Raw genomic sequence first — 17,115 nt, 5'->3', positions numbered from 1 at the left:
TTTTTGTTGAAGTAGTTGAACAAAAACATGGAAAGCATTAGAACTTCAAAGAATAACCCATGCAAATTTGGTTCATTGTTGACATGTTTGTTTTTCTATGTTCAAAAGTTTTTCCCTTCTAAAGGCATGACTCTATGGAGAAAAGATATGCAAGTTTTATATCAGATTAATGAATATATCACTAAAATGGGTGAAAATTTTGTTAGTATCATGGATAACTATTTTGAAGCCTTCAAAAAAAATATGAATAATAGATTCAAGATACCAAAGAAGCTAGTTGAAGACTATAAAGATGATGTTTGCTTTGTGGTAGATAGCAACAGAGTCTACATCCAGGCAGTAAAGCCCAGAGTTGTGTGGGTAAAACCTCTTCTCTATGAGGTTAACATTGATGAGGCTGACATTATTGAACCTTTCTTAAATGAGCTTGTAGATCCAAAGGCGCCTTAATTTTCTACTTATGAAGAGGCAAAAGCAAGAATTGAAATTGAAATCAAGCTTCCATAGGTGGTAAGCAAAGGCAAGAGGAGGATAAAAAATTAAGAATAGCAAGCACCCCTCTTACGTTAACCAAAGGTAAAGGAGAAGATGTGGAAAAATCAAAGGATGAAGAGGAATTAGAAAATGAAGAAGAGCTAGTAAGAAAGAAAGGCAAGGTGATCATCACCAAGCAACCAAAGCCATCCACTATAGTGTTTACAAGGAGATCCAGGAAGAAAGCAGTAATGTAATCTTCAACTGACCTCCTCTTACATTTCAAAAAAGGCTAAAGATACTAAGAGAAGGTGTTGAGTGCACAATTTTAAAGCACTCAAGAATGAGACAAGGACTCTAGTAGACCTTCTAGTCATGGACAAGATGGGCAGATGGAAATTCTCTCTAGACTAGCTAGCATCATAGCTCCCTATAGTTTTGTTAGATAATCAAAGTTAGATGGGAGAACTAGACCCCTAATTTTCAATGTTAGATGGGAGAACATTTATTTTCATCTATTTTTGTATTGGGAACTAGACCCCAAATTTTCAACATTTTTGAACAACTAGAAAAATATCTATAAAAATTAGGAAAATATATCAATTCTTATTCCAAATAATTATTAAAAATTATAATCCTAAACTTCATCCATTTCTTCACATTTTATTAGTTTACTTCATTTTCAAATTTAAAATATTAATACCAATTTTATGTCATTGAAGTTAAATAGTCATTCTTTTGTTGGCCTTTACCTTTACCAAAGGGTGACACAGGTTTGTGCTTTTACCAAAAAATTTGCCTCATTATCATAGTCCTAAATACTAAGGCTATTTCATGGCCCATTTTATCAAAATAAGACTATATTCCAGACCTTGTATGGTTTCTTGTAGATTTGGTGGCATGTAATATACATAGAGCTCCATCACCATGCCCAATTTGCAATCTTGCTACATATGATTATGGAAGGAAACTACAACTTTGTTTATGTATAGTTTACAATATTTAGAGTGAAATATCTATCCATGGTTTAAAAAAGTCTATGGTTTCTACTAGGATACTTTCTTCTCTTATAGGATGATGCAACATTTTTTGAATGAATTAAATTTAAGAATGAATAATGATTATCCCTATACAATTTAGGATAATATTTGGTAATAAATATATGTAATTAGGCTCTAGGAAATATGTAAAAATATTTGGATGACTAAGGTAAATTGTACTATCAATTATATCAACTTACAAAGACTAAAAAATGTCAGCCTACTTATAATTTATGACCGATTCACCACATTATTGTCACTGTCACAAAATTTTGAGCATTAAGGAATAAGATCCTACAACTAGTCAATAGAAGAAACATAGGATCCTAATCCAAAGTTGGTGAGGATTTCTTTTAGGTCATTTACAATCTTATCCAACAATATCTAGCAGTTAGAACCTCCTAAAAGATCAATTATTCTTAAAATAATGGAATTTATTGTTGTAATCAATAAAATTCATAGAGAAGTCATGCTACCGCTTGGTGGATCTTGTTGAATACTCAATATTTTCAAATTAGACCAATTGAAATAGGAATTTACTTGAAATTACTAATAGAATCCATACAACAAGAATTTTTGAATTTTAAAAAATAAATGTATTAATCAAACTTCAAACAAACTCTTAATTGAGAGAGTTTTGGGATTATTTTGAAAGATTTATTTAGACCTCCTTCTATTCTTCATGGATAGAGATCCAAATTGGAAAAAAGGAAGAAAAATCCTTACGTTTCATGTCCTAGAATGTTTCAAAGTAAAAAAAAAAATCTATAGAAATAAAAATCATGTTGTTGATCAAATAAAAAACCAATAAATTATCTCCAGAACATAATGTTCTATTAAATTTTTCATCTAAAACTCCACTAATATTCATGTAGAAGGGCACAATGAGAATGGTGGAACACATCCCTCAAGTTATATTGATCATATGGAAAACTTTTGTAACTACTTATTACTAGCAAATGCATTGGCTAACATTGGACACAAGAATTTATTATTTATCCCATGTGTGTAAGGGATAATATTGAGTATGAAGTAGCAGTGGTTGCTAATATTTGGAGGGTCGAGGAAATACAAACAATAAAAAGAGTATTTAATGTGTTTGGGATCTTATATTGTAGATATCACATAGAATGGCTTCTTACAATGAATATCAGTGTATGGTTTTTTATTTTTTAGTACATTTCATGTAGGATAAAGTTATAGATTCAATTTAAAATTTTACTTTCCTAATAGAAAATGCTGAATTTGAAGTGATATGAAAGTAATATAACTAGGAAAATATTAAAATACTACTTATGTCTTCTTATCAAGGAATTGAATATAGTTTTTATTTAATTCTCTCTATGCTTAAAACTTGTATTTAAAATACACAAACATTAGTAGAACATGAAAAAATAGATGATGTAGTAACAACTAGTTCAATTCTACTAGGAAGAGAGAAACCAAGATTTTATAGTTCTATATAATTATCTTTTCTTTAGAAGACCATGATTTTTTGTAAAACTAACCCAAATGGAGAGCAATCTATTACATTTCTAGCCACATAGAAAACCTTTCATGTAAAAATAATAATCTTACCTTTTCAAGAAGACCTCATTCTGAGTACCGGTTGTTCATAGATCTTAACACTTTATCGAAGTGTTAAAAGTTAAATATATTCCCTATAAAAAGTGACACCAAAAAAGTAATGTCAAGTTATTTCTCAAGGTATTATTTTGTTAGAGAAAAAGGTAAGATGAACTAAAGGGGTAGAACATGCTTGAAAGTATTAATTCAATACATTATAATGATGAGAACTAATCCAATTTATATTAATAACAATTTTTTTTTTGGAAAAATTGATAGACTAATTTCAAGAAACAGTAAAGATATTAACCTTCATATAGAGGTCAACTTAAGCCTTTGAAACATCCTAGCTTGATCCTTCTCTCTTTTTGAAACTTCAAAAAGAACCTTTGAAACTATTTCAGTGTTGCAAATACCTTGTTAGTAATTTAAATTAAAAACTTAAATAATTTTCATATTTTTATATGTTTGAAAACTAGTAGAAAGTCTATATATTAGATTTGTTTCCATATATACTATTAGTAACTTAATAGTATGGAGAGAAATCTAAAGATTCATTACTAGTTGTCAATCCTGTGTGCAAGTCATTCTAGCTAATATAAGTGTATTTAGGGAAACAAATTCACATAGTTCATGCCCATTTCATGTAATAGTTCATACATGATAGAAAGAAGAGTGCATTCTCCATAACAAAGCAATTATAAATAATGAAATAAACATGGAAAAAAATTTCAAGCATGTAAACCTATTTTATATTTAGTTCAAATAGATTAAGAGTAAATGTAAATCTAAAGTAAAGGTAAATGCAATGCAAAAATAAAGAAAGCCTAAATGGAAATATATTATTTTTTCAGACTAACATCTATCTTCTCCTAACTACACACTACTTGATGAAGATGTTGAAGACCAAGAGGAAGAGTACCTTCATCAATCTCAATATGTTAAGAGGCAGAGTACCTTTGTTAGTCTCAATATACTAAGGGGTATAGTACCTTCATTAGTCTCACTACGTTAAGGGGTACATGGAGTATCTCCATCTATCAATGATGAAATCATCATTGTTTTTAAACTTATAATGAAAAATTAGAACTCACATTTTTTTTTCCTAATATTGTCTATATTTGTTAGAATTTTGATTTATGTATGAAAGTCATCTTGTCAAAATTTTGACAAATACAAATAATATTTGAAAAAAAATTGACACAACAAACCTTGCTCATTAAAATGTGAACCCAAATGCATTAATGATTCTAGACATCTATGCTAATTTTTAATGTATTTTTTTTTTACACAAATTTAATAAGTGGAATTATCTTTAAAAAGGCTCTATTTTTTTGTGTGCACTCCTAGAAATCATTGATAATTAGCAAAAAACCAAGGATCATTTTTTAGAGTACATAGAATGGAGTCTAGCTTTTATAAAACCAACTTATTGCAAAATTTGATGGATCATCCAAAATCTAAGCCAACAATATTGCATGTTGATTTTTAACAAAAAATAGAAAAATGTTCAAAATAAATTAGTAATTAAAAAGCTTAGAATAATTATAATTTAAAAAGAATAATATGGTTACATGCTAACAATGAGATTTGCAATAGCAGATCATCTGATTTTATCATTATTAAATAATGATTAAACATGATGGAGTGCACACAAAAATAGATGTTGTTTTTTGTAACTTTGTTGGAAAATATGTCTATAATGTACTTGAATCTCCAAGACTCTTTGTTGGATCTCCAAAGAAAATCCAACCCTTAGGCTTGGTGGACTCCAATACATTTAAAAGTGTATATGAATGCACTATTGTAGATATGCACTATTCAAAGTTAGATGTTTCCCCAAGGCTTCATTCGGTGCAACATTAAAATGTAATGGCTTACATAACATGTATAAGCTATATTGTATATGCGCTATAGTGCACATGCATTATATGGCATACACAATATAGTGTGGAAGCCCTATTTGATAGTAAAGAATGGCTAAAAAGTCCTAAATTATTAGACTTATTAGAATAACTAAGAACATAGGGTAAATCAGTCATCCTTACGTCTAGCTATACCAATTCAACTTTTGAAAACTTCAAACAACTTAATCAAACTCATAAATTGACTTGGTCAATATAGAAAATCATCATTATTCCACCTTATTCATATCAACACTAAGCTTCTAATTTGGTGTATGTTGAATAACAAAGAAAAAAATAGTAAACAACATGAAACATGAAAACAACCTAAACACAAGTATGACACTAGGATTTAACATGGAAACCCAACTTGGAAAAAATTGCCAAGTAACATGCTACCACTTTTTAACTCTTTTGAAGGGATCTTGGTTAAGAGTTGACCTTGTTAAAGGTTACAAAACATGTTATTAGGTGTGAAACTATTAAAGGATTTAATCATCTTATTAGGAGTGGCCTTGTTAGAGGTCTTAAAAAATCCCATTTGAATGTCACCTTGATTAAAGGATTTACAATATGACTATTAGGTCAAACTATTGACCTTATGGTCAAATCTTTTTTCTATTAGTGACTTAACACTTAGTCAGTTAGTTACATTTCTACCAAGCTCTACTATTAGTTAGTTGGTTACATTGCTACTGAGCTCTATTATTGCCACTAAGCTTATTATACTACTAGTAATGAAAACCAAGTGTTTCAGTTTCTACCAAGCGAATTAGTCAGATTGTAGTTCATGTTGAGCTTCATAGTCTCTACCAAGCATGTGAGATAGAATATAGTTTTTTTGACCTTTAAAATGTCTATCGAGAATTTGAGGCAAAGTGTAGTGTTACTAAAGCTTCACAAAGTCTATGGAAATTTGTATTATAAGTGATGAAGAATTTAATGCTAATCAAGCTCTATAGTATTACGCAAGCTTATAAATGTCTACCAAGCTCGCAGTGTTAACAAAGTGAATGTGGATAGTCTTTAACGAGCCATACAATGTCAACCAAATAATTTAGTATCTACCAAGTTCTTCAGTGTTCATAGAGTTATCCAGTGCTAACTGAGTTCCTACTACCCCAAGTGATCAATATGGAGAAAGGATCTACGTCAACTAAGTTTCAGAGCCTACCAAGTGTTGAGAGTGTTTTCGAGTACTAGAACATAACTTGAATTGTCTTAAGAACTCGAGTTCTAGCAATAAGCTGACTTAGTGAAGATATTGAATTTGGTATTGTAGATGACTCTAGAAGGTAATTAAGTGGATTAGTATATATGTAGTGCATTGTATCATATCCAAATAAGTATGTGAACAAGAACAAGAAGCACTAGGCCAAAATAGAAGAAGGCTACAAGAAGTATAAGGAAAAGTAGAGACTTATCTTAAGAATGATTAGAATAACTAAGAATGGGGGGTGAATCAATTATCCTCAGGTCTAGCTTTACCAATTCAACTTTTAAAAACTTCAAACAACTTAATAAAACTCATAAATTGACTTGGTCAATATAGAGAATCATCATTATTCCAACTTATTCATATCAACACTAACCTCTCTATTCTGGTGTATGTTGAATAAAAAAAGCATATAATAGTAAACAACATGAAACATGAAAATAACATTCGCACAAGTATGAAACAAGGATTTAACATGGAAACCCAACTTGGAAAAAACTACCAAGTAACATGCTACCACTTTTTAACTCTTCTAAAGTGAGCTTGGTTAAGAATCGACCTTGTTAAAAGTTACAAAACATGCTATTAGGTGTGACACTATTAAAGGATTTAATCACCCTATTAGGAGTGGCCTTGTTAGAGGTTTTAAAAACATCCTATATGAATTTTACCTTTATTAAAGGATTTAAAATATGAACTATTAGGTCAAACGATTGGTCTTATGGTCAAATCATTTCTCTATTAGTGACTCAACACTTAGTCAGCCAGTTGCATTGCTACCAAGATCTACTATTGCTACTGTAACACCCTACCATAACCAAAAGATAAAACCATACATAAACACAAGAGTAAAACCTGGATAATTTTTTTTTTCTTTTAAACATAATTCCATTATATAATAACTTTTACAATTAAGCACTAAAAAGTACTCTTAATAAAATTAATTACATCCATGGACAATTCATCCGAGTAAATATACTCTGATTTAATATACAACAAGTGTGATCAGATAGACATTTATTCAAACTAAATTCTGAGTTACTCATAACGCTAAAAAGAACTACAATCAATCCTTAAAAGATACAATAGTAGTTTATTCTTCTAGGTCCATAAACCAATCCTATAATGAACCTAAAATCAAAACAAACACAATCAAAAACACATAGAGGGCTTAGTCTCACTAAATAAACTAATGAGATCTCCAGTAAACCTGCATGTTAGATTTAATTACAGCATAATATACATGTAATTAAAATAACATATATACTGAAAATACAATTTCTCTTTTTCCTAACCAGATTTGAAACAAGAACATAATTTCTTACAACCAGGTATGCAGAAATAAACTTGCACAGAATATGACAAAATAATGATCCAGTAGTTCATGGGTGCCAACATAAGAATCTATGTTCAGCTACTCGTCAGATTCAATATGCCAGGTGAAACCATAATATTCTTATCTTATTATGTGAAACCCAACCCATGAATTTTAAACATTACCACTTGATTAAATAACTGTCATAAACTTTCCCATAAGGATCTAGACTAGTGTCGGAGAGCAGCTGGCAAAATAATTCTATCACCACAAGTTACTCGATTTATGACAACCACCCAATCTAAAGGATCACACTTGCATAATCTAATACACAAAAAATCCTAGTTATACTAATCAGAAGAAAACAACGTTCAATTCCAACTAATAATAATAATTTAAAAAAAAAACTATTTCTTTTGCTTCAATATATCAATTGATCCAGCAAACAGAAAAATAACAAATGAAACCAAACTTTCCACTTCCCATTGTAACCTCATGTTAAATGAAACCATACTTGTAATTTTTTGAAAACAATCCTCATCTCAATAATACCTAATGAAAACATACTCCTTTTTGTTTCCATAAATAGCCATTCACATCTTAACATTTAAACTTTTAACAAGAAATGTTTTTCCAATTTAGTACATCTTTTCTCAATTCAAAGAATAACTTATAAGCTGTGAGAATGATGCAATATAATATAAGTTAGTTTAATAAAAATCATATTTAAGAAAGATATATGTATATAATTCATAATTTAAAAAAATGCTACTACCACAACTAACCGCATTATATAACATCCACTCACATTCACATTACTTACTATAATCTGAGTAAAAGATTTAACCAATTCCCGATGTAGAAAACAAGTATCCGTAATAACTTCAAGATTAGAAAACTAATTCAATACTAACCATTTAATTCATAAGGAAATACATATATGCCTATACATATAACTTCATACATACATATATATACATGGCAATATATATACATAAATATATATATATAATCATTATATATATATATATATATATATATATATATATATATATATATATATATATATATACCTTATAGATTAAAATCAGTTTTAAAATAGATGTAAAGTTCTTCCATAGTTTAAACTAACTATCCATCATAGAATATCGATTTGAATGTTACTATAAGAGTAAATTAACCATCTTAATTACCCAATGATTCATCTTTTACCAAAACCTATTAACTTCTCCATATCTATATCTTTTAAACCAATATCCCTACTACCAATTGTCAACCAAAAACTAACACAATAATTTTCTTGATAGATAATACGACAAAAAAACAAGTTTTAGCAAAAACTCCTAACTTGTTGTTACCAGATGGATTTACTATCCTAAATCTACATGTCAACTTTTCTCTTATTCCTAATATTTTAATTTTATCCTAATAGTCAACTGTGCCCAGAATATCCAAATCCCATACATTCAGCAGGAACTGATTAAACTATAAGCACACCTAAATGTAACAGTGGAAATTTGATTGCAAAATATCCACATAGAACCCAGTGAATATAATCACAATACATTTTTGGGTTCTTGAAGCTTTTAAATCTTCATCGACAGAAATCTACAAAAATAAACCTAAATTCATCCCCATTTCTTAATATGCAATGTAGGTCCCAATTTTTGATTCACGCAAAACTTAATATCAGTAATCCCAAAATGCATGTTATCGCATAAGAAATTTAATAGATATTTTCGTAACTAAAAATCAATAACATCATATTGACAGACACCCATAATCAAATTTGAGTTTATAAAACCTCAATTCATTTCACAATGTAACTCACTCGCATTCCCACTGTTAAAACAAACTACAAAACATTATGACCTCCGAACCCTCTTTGCAAGGAAAACAAAATATGCATATATTCATGCAATAACCATGTTCCCTCACTCTATTTCGGTTCATGCATTGTTCATTGCCGAATCTAGCATACACCTAGATTTGGGTCTCACTACTTTCTAAATTCAACCATCACATAATCCAAGTTCACATATCGAAAATCATATCTATTGAACAAACACTAATTTGGGTTGTTTGAAAACCCCTAAAAACATATATCAAATTTCATTGATGCAAGATACATCCCATGTAACCAATATATGTAAATGATTTATACTAACAAAATAAACCAGAGAAAAAGAAATAAAGATAGAAATTGCCCCTGCCTATGAAAAATGTGAGGTAATACATAACGAAAATGTCTGGAGTCCCTTCGCAGACCAAATCTCCAACCGTGATGCAGGAGCATCAAGAGGTATAAGGGCAATCCTATGTCACCCCAAAAAAAATATGTACTTAGACTTAGTTTTTGTTTCATGTGTTTTCATTTCTGGATACCCATTTGGGTCAAATAAAGGTTCCAACTCTCATAGTTCCACTATCAGTGTTCTAGGATAGAGTATTTGAAGACCTTGGGATACGTGTAAATGCTAAAAAAATAGGAGTTTGTAATTGAGCCATCATTTTGGTGAATTATGAGGTGTAAATTGGCTAGATGAATTTAATTACAATTTAGAGCATTCTAGAAAAAGAATCAGGTCAAAAGGCCCCATGGTTTGAAAGTTATCGCAGTTTTTCAATTTTTGGAGACCTCCTAAGAATGCTTCAAAGTTAGGTTAGGGGCATTAAATGACCTCAAAAAAGGCTGAAAAATGGGGGATAAGTGAAGCTGGTCTAGAGGGCTATAGAGCGCTTCGAGAGCTTTCCAAAAATGTAAACGGTTCATCAATTGGAGCTACGGTTCAAAAGTTATGCCTCCCAAAAGTTCGGTTATCATTTTTGGATTCTTCTAGATTTGCACTAACTTCTAATGTGGCTTGTGGAGCCTCCTACTTGTTTGGTGGATGCCTACTAGCACTTTCTAGAATTTACTCCTAGTCCTTAACCCTCTGAGGTCTATTTAAGGACATTTTTGGCATTGTAAAAGGCAGTTCGGAGTGGAAATTGAGAGGAGGTACCAAAGGGAGAAATTATCTCTAGTTTTGTGCTATTGTAAGCCCTTAGGGCATGTTTTGAAGTCTATTTTCTCTATACTTAATTTACTAGCTTATTTTCATAGTTAATACAATTTCTCTTTTCCTGTTGTGTCCATTCTGTGCTTGGGTTGTGTCCCCATCAAACCGTCCCCAAGCCGTGCTCACAGTGAAACCAAACAAACTTCACAACATCCAAAACTAAAAATGCAAACAAAGAATGATAGAAGAATGAAAAATACAAAACCATGGAGGTTTATAGCACTAATGAGAGTCTAAACTCTTCTCTATTTTCACCAATTTCCCCAAAATAGTGCAGAGAAACCTGCTCAACCAAAATTCATGCATTTCAACTGAAGTTCCATAATGGAGAACAAAGCACATCTTGTAACAACTTCTAGACCAAATTCAATTGAAATGAAAGCTCTTAACAGTGAGCTTATCTCTTAACCCATCTTTCTAAGCATTCGACGATACATGGTCACCCAAGTACCAGCTTGATACCTAATAAATCTAACAGCATTAATGCAACCAACATTTTTGCCTTATGCCAGATAAAAACCCATGTTAATACTTTGGTTTAAGCTTTGAATATTTTGAATCACAAACCAAGGTGATACGTAATATTATCAATATTAATACCAATATTATTATTAATGTTATTCAATATAAAATACTACTAACCAATATGGTTTATACATACATATATATATATATAATTATAACTTGCATTAACATAAATACAAGCACATTAATATACAAACAATTACACACACACACACACACACACACACACAATTCATTTAATGCACTTATATTTATATATATTGATACAATGTTATAAATATAAATATAAATACATTCTGGTTTTAGGCACAAGAAATTACCAAATGCAATAAAATTTTAATGCTACCTCAACATAGATCTACAAGTATGATAAAGACATAAATTATGAAATCAACACCAATCCAACATAAAAATTTAAAGCTGGATTGTCTTCTTTTAATTTTTATTCTACTTTTTTGAAATCTTTTCTTACAGAAGGATACCTGAATCTGAATTGATTCAGCTTATGAGATCCTGATCAACACACATAATACTTAATAATATTACAGACATTATCCTGAGAGTCAGATCTAAGTAATCATCTAAATTCTCCAAGTGTCTAAAAATCAAAGTAATGCTGATAAAAAGTAATAGTATCAATGAAATAACCATTTCAAACCAAGTACAAAACCACATAGAAGGTTAAACAAATCTCAGAATCTAGGGTAACAGATGAAGAACTATCAGGGCCATGATAGCTACCAAGCTTATCATATTGCTAGCAATGAAAATCAAGTGTTTTAGTTTCTACCAAGCTAATCAGTTAGATTTTAGTTCATGTTGAGCTTCATACTAGCTACTGAGCATCTGAGATAGAATATAGTTTTTTCTGAGCTTTACAATATCTACTGAACATTTGAGGAAAACTACAGTATTTCCCAAGCTTCGTAGAGTCTACCAAAATTTTTCATATAAGTGATGAAGGATCTAATGTTAACCAAGTTCTATAGTGTTACACAAGCTTATCAATGTCTACCAAGCTTGTAGTGTAAACAAAGTGAATGAGGATAGTGTTGAACAAGCCATGCAGTATCAACCAAATAATTTAGTATCTATTGAGTTCTTCAGTGTTCACCAAGTCATCTAGTACTGACTAAGTTCCTACTACTCCAAGAGATTATTATGAGGAAATATTCTACATTAACTAAGTGTTAGAGTCTACCAAGTGTTGGCAGTGTTTCTAAGTGTCATAACATAACCTGAATTGTCTTAAGAATTTGAGTTCCAGTATCAAGCTGATTTAGTGAAGATTAATGAATTTGGTATTGTAGCTGAATCTTAGAAGGTAATTAATTGGATTGGTATATATGTAATGCATTTTATCATATCCAAATAAGCATTTGAATAAGAAGAAGAAGCATGAGGCTGAAATAGAAGAAGGATACAAGAAGTATAAGGAAAAGTAGAGACTTATCTATCATAGTCAGGTGATCATTATTATTGATGTAGTGCAAGGAAAGGGTATCCCCAATGGAGATATCCTAGCCCCTAGCTAATAAGCACATAGTGGAAACACAACAAAAAGCAGCAACAATGCAAGATCTGATACCAAATTACAATAATTTGTTCATAAATTATAACTGATTACATGCAATATGACTAGTTGTAAGGCCTTCTAGGTTAGCGCCAAATACAAACAAAAATTACAAAATTAGATCTACTAAATCCAACAAGATCCAACTTACAAAACCAATCTCAACTAGTCCAGATACATAATTGGATAAGAACATGAAGAAGAATCCACACTTGTACCCTTAGGTCCACCAAGAGATCCTTTAGTTCCTAAGTCAAAACTCTAGCTCTTCAAATTTGTATCTATCCTTCCTTCCATCCCAAATGAATGACTAAAAGACTCCAAAAGACCCCAACTTATACTGATCTAATCCACAAGATTTCCTAAAATTCTAAAAACTAAAATGAAATACTTGAAGAGCCACAAGTCGATCTCCAATAACAATTAAATGTCTAAAAATTGATATCCAAGAAAAATTGTGATATCTCATAGCTTTGACTAAATTAAAACTCATGCTTCAAACCAAAGGTAGTAATTTAGGTCCACTATAACCCCTTAAATGCACAAATTCTGATTCACCAAGGATATGTGCACATCCATCCCAAAAGTTAAGCACAGAAAACTATCGTACAAAATTTCCAAAAATTGATACTCCAATAGAATTTTCATATCTCTCAACTTAAAAAGAAATAGAACTTGTTCCTTTAACCAGAGATATTACTCTAATCTCTCTTCAATCCTTAAAATGGAAAGCCTCTCATTCATTCCACAAAACTAGTTATATGGCCTATAATAGGAACCTAGAAACCAGAAAAACATAGTTCTAGCAGCAAGGTAAAAATAGTTCAAACTTCAACTCAATCCATCCAATGTCCACTTAATCATCATGAAAGGTACTTCAATTTGTCTCCAACACATCCCTAACCATGAAGGCATAACTCCACCAAAATCCAACCTCGATTCTCCTCATAACTCCACCAAAAGGTGTAACTAGAAGAACATCTTCCAAGATTTAGAACATCAATCCCAAACTGGTTCTTCACATACATGTCCTCCAAGTCTTCAACTTGTAAACTCTTTCCCTTGTTTTTCTTCTTCTTCTTCACATCTGCCATAGGTGTTCCATAGGTTTTCTTTCCATGCTAATCTCCAACCTTCTTAGAATCTGTGAACTCAACTCAATTGCCAATACTCAAGTTCCTCCCATCAAGCTCTTCATTCTATAAAGGAATAATGGAAAACTTCCTACCACCTTTCTCAATAGTAAACACATTCCTTACACAATTTTTTACAGCCTTGCAATCATATTGCCAAGGTCTACCAAGTAACACATGACAACTATTCATATCCACAATATCACATAACACTTGGTCCTTATACTACCTAATCTATAAATCAACAATGCATTTCTCCCTCACTTCCAAAGCATGCTCACCTTGCAACTAGCCAATCTAATAAGGATAAGGATGTCTCACTCTCTTCAAACTAAGTTTTTGAACCATCTCTTCAACAACAATTTTATCAGTACACCACTATCCATAATCACCTTATAGATTTTTCCACCAAACTTACAACAAGTCCTAAACAAACTAGTCCTATGACAAGAATCCAATGTCCTCTCACCAACCGAGACTCACTCAGGTAGAAAACTATCTCCTTACTGAAGCTGACTATCCTAGACTACAACCTCATTCACAATAGTAGTTTTCCTCCCAAAAAAACATTCAAAAGATATATTCCCTTCTTGACCACACTTGAAATAATTAACTCTGAACCCACCTCCACCTATCCTTCATTTTTGTTCAATAGGTTTTTGTTCACCTTCTACTTTCAGTTTAGCTTCTGTTAAACTATCCTACTTCTCCTTCCCTTGGGAACTACCTTGATTCTTCCTCTTTAGCTTCTCCTCTGCCCTCAAAGCATACTGATAAGCATCCTCAACTAAAGAAATATTCAACATACCAACCTCATCCTAAATATTGAATCTCAAAACTTTAATATATCGAGCTACCTTCTCTTTTGACAATTCTCTATGCCAATACTAAATGGTCAACTTGTAGAACTCCTTGGTATAATCCTTTATAGTCATATCTTTCTATTTTAGATTTTGTAACTTCTTAAACAACTCAAGTTCATAATCAACAGGAATGAAATTAGCTTCCAACTTAGTCACAATCAATCTCCATCTAGTGATCTTCATTTCACCTCCCTCTTCTCTATCTCTTTGTAGTTCTTTCCAAAAAAGAGTAGCATGTCCCTTCAGCTTGTTTTGTGCCAACCTTACTCTGAGTGGATCCTCAATATCCTTAAGCCCAAAGTAGTCTTCCAATTCACCAATCTAATCAATCAAGTCTTTAGGATTCAAAGTACCTAAGAAATTAGAAACCTCCATCTTATGCTTTAGCTTCAATTGAGATCTAGGTTGAGCAAACTAACCAACCCTAATTCTAATAGGTCTCTCCACATGATCAACTCTATCCTCACTACTCCATCCAACAACTTCAAATTCTTTGGAAACTTCTTCATAACTACATTCAATACCCACATTCCTAGGTACACCACCTAGAGCACTTACAATTTTAGCAATCATGCCACTTTTCATCAATGGTATCTGAGATCTAAAATTGGCTTTAACCTCCTCCATCTCAGATCTAAAATTTGCTTTAACCTTCTTTGATATCCATTCTTCTACAACATCACTAAGATCATTAATTGCCCTAGGGTCCAATCTTATTGGAGGCATCTTCCAAAATTTTAGTAAACCCTAAGCAAAAAATCCACCAATCTAGAAGATCAATCAGGCACAAGATCAACCTTCTTTGCAAATCCTAGTGTAAACTACCTCACCTTTGGTGATCCATCAACACACTCAAGAACAACCTTAGCTTTGATACCATCTAATGTAGCACAAGGTAAGAGTATCCCCAAAGGAGATTTCCTAGCCCCCAGATAATAGCCACACATCAAAAACACAACAACAAGAAGAAAAAATGCAAGTTCTGGTACCAAATTACAACAAATTGTTCATAAAATATTACTAATTACATGCAATATGCCTGACTGTAAGGCCTTTTGGGTTAGGGCCAAATAAAAATATCAATTACAAAATTTGTCCAGCAAGATCCAATAAGATCCAACTTAAAAAACTAAGCTCATCTAGTCCAGATACATGACTAGATAAGAACACCAAGAAGAATCCACACTTGTACCCTCAAGTCCACCGAGAGATCCTCTAGTTCCTAAGCCATAGCTCTAGCTCTTCAAATTCACATCTATCCTTCCTTCCATCTAAACTAAATGAATAAAAGACTCCACCACCCCTACTTATACTAATCTAAGCCAAAAGTTGGTCCAGAATGCTAAAAACTAAAATTAAATACATGAAGAGCCACAAGTTGGCCTCTAACAACAATTAAATGTCTAAAAATCGATATTTGAGAAAAATCATGATATCTCATAGCTCTAATTGAATTATAACTAATTCTTCACACCAAAGGTATAAATTTAGGTCTACTACAACCCCTTAAAGGTGCAAAGGCTGATTCAACAAGGATAAGTGTACATCCTGTCATGCCCAAAATATTAAGGAAAAAACACACCAAATTTTTTAATTTTTTAAAAGTTAATTAATCTACTAAGTTAATACATGCCACACTGATCAGGTTATGGAAAGGTGACATAGGATTAAAGTGAGATTTGACTACATTTCATTAAGATGTAGAGTTGACATCTCCTCATACTGCATGGGTTCAAGCCCCTGAAGTCCTAACACTACGAAAACAATTAACTCTAGTTGAATGAGTCGATCAATTAACATTTAGGTTCAATTATAGAGGTATGACTTGCAATTCAAATTAAATTTTAGGGTTTCCAAGATCATAAGTTTACTATGATGCTATACTTTTAAAAACTATGCTAGATCAATCCTTAGGAGAGTCTAATTCCACATTTTTAAAAGTTAATCTGTCATAACATACTAAAACTGAATTCCTGATATTATCATTACCTATTTTAACTAATTCAAGACATTAATTATTCACCATTTAAACAATTATGACATACATTTACCTAGAAAAATAATCCTATACTACCATCAAGTTGGCTATACAAGAACCCTTCAATAACCCCTTTAACAAAAACTATAACAGTAGAGTTGAACATGTTACATCCTTTAAGAACATTTGTTTAATTACCATGAAACATGTTCCCAATGTTTTGGAGGAACTATTTAAGCTAATTGAAATCATCAACCATTGGCTATAAAAATATTTAAACATTTAATTTATAGGTTAGTTCAACATTTAAAGTGTACATCTAATTTAGAACTAACTAAGTAGACTAATGTTCTTGGTTACATGTGAAACTTCAACAAAACTATAAATTATAGGAACTGGATTTTTGAGGTTATTTAAAAATAATCTGATATTAAAAAAAAAAACTAAAATATTATAAAAATAATTA

Source organism: Cupressus sempervirens, chromosome 10 (assembly GCF_028749045.1).
Source record: "Cupressus sempervirens isolate cs-2001-9-10 chromosome 10, ASM2874904v1, whole genome shotgun sequence".
Taxonomy (NCBI): Eukaryota; Viridiplantae; Streptophyta; class Pinopsida; order Cupressales; family Cupressaceae; genus Cupressus; species Cupressus sempervirens.
Note: the sequence above shows the minus strand (reverse complement) of the source record.